The following is a 6,494-nucleotide window of genomic DNA, read 5'->3' on the forward strand; positions in this document are numbered from 1 at the left end:
GATATCACAAAATTACAATATATATCAATACGGCTTGCCATACGCTCGCTCTATTTGATTTGTTAGTACAATGCTAGTACCAATTCTAAGTTCTCAAAATATCCCTTCTCGGGTCTGACTGTCCAAATAACGTATCAGCTAGCGCTGAGCGCTTGCATTTTGATTGAGTTAATTTATGTATACCTCTAAATACCCTTTTCGTTACAGTTATTCAAAAGTTTTGGCTCGTGACTTGTGCTCACAAAAGTATAATTAACCCGTGCATCTTATCATTAATAGTGCTTAAAATGTCCACTTAATTTTCAGGCCTTAATATCAAGTTTTATCTCGCGCTTAGGAAGAAGAATATGAACATAGTCATCATGTTCATATGATGACAACGTGTTCTTAGAATGTCCCGGTCCTCGGTCAAAATGATATATATATATATATATATATATATATATATATATATATATATATATATATATATATATATATATATATATATATGATGAGAGGGGCGTGGATATATGCACCAGCAATCGCTTTGATCATTGTTTATAATATATGTGTGAAGAGTAGAGTAGAATCAAGGATGAAGCAAAGTATACACTATGTTGTAAAATTGCTGACATGGGTCATAGCAAATTCTCCTGAACTAGGGTGGTGTTGACACGCACGGTACATAACACAACACGTTCGGGCGGTGTGACCACGCCTTTATCTGTAGGTAATCCTAATCGAGATAGCTTGCGACTATTTCGGTCAATTCTTTTTTTAGTACTTTAAAATGAACCTCACTTCTGCACAATATCCTGAAAAGAATGCCCCTTTCATAGCCAGGTAATGAACTGCAGGGGGGTATTTTTGTCATTATGTAATCGAGTAAAGCCTAAATCACAATATGGGGAAGGATGCATGCAACTTGATCGAGAGAAAAAAAAATAAATGTTCATCCATGCACGAAATACGCTGGCCCTTTGAGCCAGCGACTATAGCCACTATCAAGTATTCAGTGATACTTGAGTTAGGGGGACTTTACGTTGTGCGAAATACTCTTCTTAAAGAGAATAATTGAAGAAAACATTTCGGCCAAAAGCCCAGTATGATAACTTAAAAGCTTTGACCTACGATTCGCCACTGATTACGGCTTTAAAAGTGTGACAATTTGGCGCCCTTCAAGCTTCAAATCAAACCGGTGCCCTATAGTTTCAGATCAAGTAGGCGTCCCTCAATTTCTGGTCATCGTGATTTTGGTGCCCCTTAGGCCAGATAGAATTGGCGCCTGCTAAGTTTTAGTTAAATTTGCCAACACCTTAACTTCAATGAAGATAGCGGTTTTTTTTCTAGAGTTACGGCAAACTTTTGTACATACCATAATTATCCCTTTTCATATTAGAAGGTTGCTCAAGAAAAATATTTCACATATGTATACATCATATTGGTAATAATATCATTATGTGAGAAGTGAGATTTTTTATCAATAGAGTAAATGGCGACAATAGTAAAATATGACTAATCGCCACTCAAACCAACATAAGAAGAAGATCATATTGGCGCCCCCCTAAGTAAGACCTCCCCTCCCCCAATCGATGTTCAACTTCAATTTGACGTCCCTTAAGAATAATATTGAATATCGAGACCAATTTGGCACCCCGTTTTTTTAAAGATTGATTTTGAAACTTTATTACCAAAAATATATATACAAAGACAATTTTATTGATGTACAAATAAGAAAATTCTATCTTTGGTAAAAGGGGACCACAAAATATCGGGTGTGTCACCCTGTACACAGGCGTGTATCCAGGATTTTCACCCGGGGGAACCGACCTAATTTTGGCGCCCCCCACCCGCCAGACAATCATAGTTGTCTTAAATGCATGTTGAATTGTCTTATTTCATGCATAATCACGTGAAAAAGGGCGATCGAAGACCATTTTTACAATGTGTTCATGAAAAAAAAATCCATCAATATGTTGTGATACCACTTTTTGAAAAGAATAAATGGGAACAGAAAACAGAATTTTAAGCACTTTGGGGATTCAATTTAGTTTAAACTTCTCATCAGAGTGTTAGGTACTACTAAAATTTTGTGTGCAGGAGCTATAATTTCTCTACCAGGGCGGATCCAGCTTTCGCCAATGAGGGGGGGGGGGATAATTTCATTCAGACATTCTAAGCATTTTTTGCAACCGTGAACATCATGCGTTATCTAAACAGTATCGATGCGACCGCGAAAATTGTTTATATTCTGACCTCATATTTGAAAAATCCATTTTTGTGACCATGAACAGGATGGATTTACATCTAAATAATTCATGCAAGTGCGAAGCGCGCGCTGAAAAATTTATGTTCTGACCTAAAATTTTGACATTTATAAGCACCATTGATAATCGTGAAAAGGATGGGTATGGAAGCTTAAAAGTGCCACCGAGATGTTGAGATAATTATCTCGGGAAGTCGACATCTTGATAGCAAAAGATAAGATGACGAGATCCCAGATCTCATCATGTCGACATCTTTTAGAAGAGATGATGAGATGACAAGATCCCGGATCTCATCATGTCAACATCTTTTAGAAGAGATGATGAGATGACAAGATCCCGGATCTCATCATGTCAACATCTTTTAGAAGAGATGATGAGATGACAAGATCCCAGATCTCATCATGTCAACATCTTCTGGAAGAGATGATGAGATGACAAGATCCCGGATTTCATCATGTTGACATCTTTTAGAAGAGATGTTGAGATGACAAGATCCCGGATCTCATCATGTCAACATCTTTTAGAAGAGATGTTGAGATGACAAGATCCCGGATCTCATCATGTCAACATCTTTTAGAAGAGATGATGAGATGACAAGATCCCGGATCTCGTCATGTCGTCATCTTTTAGAAGAGATGATGAGATGACAAGATCCAGGATCTCATCATGTCAACATCTTGTAGAAGAGATGATCAGATGACAAGATCTTCGATCCATGATCATGTCATCTCATCATCTCTTCTTAAAGATGTTGACATGATGAGATCCGGGATCTTGTCATCTCATCATCTCTTCTACAAGATGTCAACATGATGAGATCCGGGATCTTGTCATCTCATCATCTCTTCTACAAGATGTCAACATGATGAGATCCGGGATCTTGTCATCTCATCATCTCTTCTACAAGATGTCAACATGATGAGATCCAGGATCTTGTCATCTCATCATCTCTTCTACAAGATGTCAACATGATGAGATCCAGGATCTTGTCATCTCATCATCTCTTCTTAAAGATGTTGACATGATGAGATCCGGGATCTTGTCATCCCATCATCTCTTCTACAAGATGTCAACATGATGAGATCCGGGATCTTGTCATCTCATCATCTCTTCTACAAGATGTCAACATGATGAGATCCGGGATCTTGTCATCTCATCATCTCTTCTAAAAGATGTCGACATGATGAGATCTGGGATCTCGTCATCTTATCTTTTGCTATCAATATGTCGACTTCCCGAGATTATTATCTCAACATCTCGGTGGCACTTTTAAGCTTCCGCGGGATGGGTATCTAACAAATCGTTTAATGCGAGAGCGAAGCGCGAGTTTTCAATTTCTGATATTCCGACCCAAAGTTGGAAGTTCTAGGCACTTTATCTGACCATGAACAGGATCGTCTCCTTATCTATCTCAATATTTTATATGCGAGTGCGAGCTGACATTTTTTAAATTTCCGACCCAAAACTTGAGATGCTAAGTATTTTTGTAACCAGTAACAGGATGGGTATCTATCAAAACAATTGTGCGAGCGCGAAGCGCAAGCTGAAAAATTGATATTCTGACCTAAAATTTTGACATTCTAAGCACTTTCTTTAATTATGAACAGGATGGGCATCTAATGAATCGATGCAAGCATGAAGTGCGAACTCCGAATTTTTTATATTCCGACCCAAAACTTGTCATTCTAAGCACATTTTGGAACCATAAACAGGATGAGTATCTATCTAAACAATCTCTTTGTATTTGCTTATACTTTGTTGAATTATGCTTCTTTCCCTCTTTCTTCCTTACTGTGTTAACTATTCTCTTTTTATTACTTCATTTTATCTCTATAATACCGTTGTATTACACCACGCTCTCAAAATTAAGATGCTTTACACTGCAATAAATGATGAAAGAATAAAAAGAAATGTTGATTATGGCTTATTCACTTATAAACTTTATTGCAAATAATTTCTAATCGGAGCACACTGATAGTTACAGAACAGAAAAATCTGAACATTAAAAAGAACATTATTTTTTTATACAACTTCTACGGAGCAATCTAATAAATCATTACTAAGAAACTGCTTCCTTTTTTCCACCGTGTCTTCTCACAACACTTGAAACCTGGAATAAGGTTACTACTTATTGTTCTGTAGTGGGAAAGCTGTCCATTTTTTTTTACTTTGCCTGCTAAAATGAAAAGGCTGAAGTATGTAAAATCTTAACATAGAGACTTGTGCATGGGTATCACCCAGAAATTCACTGTGTATAGACTTCAGTTTCTTGCAGTGTGAGGGTGTGTGTGCGCAGTCCATGTGCATATTTCATTTGGGAGTTGCCAGTTAAAATGATCACGAGCATTCCATATACAATAATTTGGGACCTTCATAATTTCACAAAAAACTCAACAGATAATACAGTGAAAACCAAAAGACGTTCCATACGGATATTTACATGAAATCTATGAAATCATTAGACTATACTTGATCAGTTTCTGTAAATTATTCTTTGGCAACTACAACTGTTTGTTTAATAAACGAAACATGCAAATATTCCTATCATTAAGAAAAAAAAACAGAATATGATACACCCCTGTAACAAATAAAAAATCACTTAAAGTTGAATGAATAATATTCAACATAACTTCATACAATTTTGTATATAAAGCACCTTCTTTAGAATTGCAACCGAGAAGTGTCAAATAGAAATGAATTCCTACCACGTACGTATTTCTTTAGAGCTATCTGTATTTCTTAATCTAACAAATTATCACTGACCATAGTCAGAATTAACAGAACAAAAAGGGAAGTTCCACCTATCAAAAAAAAAAAAAGTTTTTGAATAAAATCATTTCATACAAGTGGTACAGACTACATGTAACTTCTGGGTTTAAAATCATTGTGAGTATACATTAAAGGTTACATTTGCTCAAGGCCCAAAAGTTTTAATAAAAAGCTACATCTTTATTTATGAGGAACTTCCTATGTTGTATGACAATCTTGCGTACAACAGAATTACCAGGGGGTGGGGAGGGCCCACTGTCATTACAAGTTGGACATCATGCTCATCGACAAATACATTAAAAAAAGAATGGTTTTCAGGATCAGACAAGACTTTATTTAGGGTGGGGAAACGTGACCAAATACTTGCTTAAGGTACTCATTAAATTTAAAGAGAAATTCCAGTAGTTGCAGTAAACGCTGATTTCATGAGAAAGTCTGTAAAACCAGGCTTAATTGTCAGAATATCATCGAGAATCTAGATCTGGTACAGGTACAGTTACATAAACTAAACTTTGTGAAATCTTGAAATCTACGCTGAAAAACGTTCACACTGAAGATCACCAACACAGATAGGCACACTTGGGACAGTGTATTATTATTGCGGGAATAAAGACCCGACGGAAGTGACCAAATCCGCCCTTATTTTGCTTATTTCTCAGCAATTACACAATTTCTCCCAGAATCCTTTGGCACATATTTTTTATTCATACAAACAGACACTTGGGTGGTCATTATATTGGATTCTGTAAAAAGTCATTTTGAGATCGTTACCAAAACTGGAATTTATCTTTAACCAGGGAATCAATTCATTATTATGTACTTCTTTAGTTTCTGGGTGTTTTACATATCTACTTGCCAAACATGAAAATGAGTCATTATACAGTGGTGCTAAAAGGTTAGTGATCCCCACCAGAAAATGACCATATTTAAGAGTGTTCAAATTTTGTTATCTTTTAGATATTTCATTGTGCAGTCATGTGATGAATACAACCATCAATATAATTTGTTTCTCTGGGTTTGGCAGACATTGTAGAGTCGTTGTCTACGTTCAACACTCAACATTAAGTAGTGCATTTTCTGGTGGGTTTTTACTAACTTTTTAGCACCACTGTATATGCTACTAGGTCCTATAACCATCAGTATTTTACTTATTCAAAGCATATTTTAATTTATGAAATTCTCATGATCCATATGTCCTTCGCCTGCACTATCTACAGCGAAGTTGTTAATCGTTTTTCCCCATCCAGGATGCAACATTCTGATCGTAACCTCTTGAAATATATGCAAATTAGAATACTATACACTACTCCTTACATTTCAGTACCAGTACATTTGCCAATGTCATGTCTACATTGTCAAGAATCATGTTTTGTTTATTTTTCAATGAAGATCAACAGCCATCATATATGTTTCAAACTGTTTACATAAAAAATATGACAAGACATTTCATAAGTTTACAAGATTTTGGCAAGAGAT

Source organism: Lytechinus variegatus, chromosome 12 (genome assembly GCF_018143015.1).
Source record: "Lytechinus variegatus isolate NC3 chromosome 12, Lvar_3.0, whole genome shotgun sequence".
NCBI classification, from domain to species: Eukaryota; Metazoa; Echinodermata; class Echinoidea; order Temnopleuroida; family Toxopneustidae; genus Lytechinus; species Lytechinus variegatus.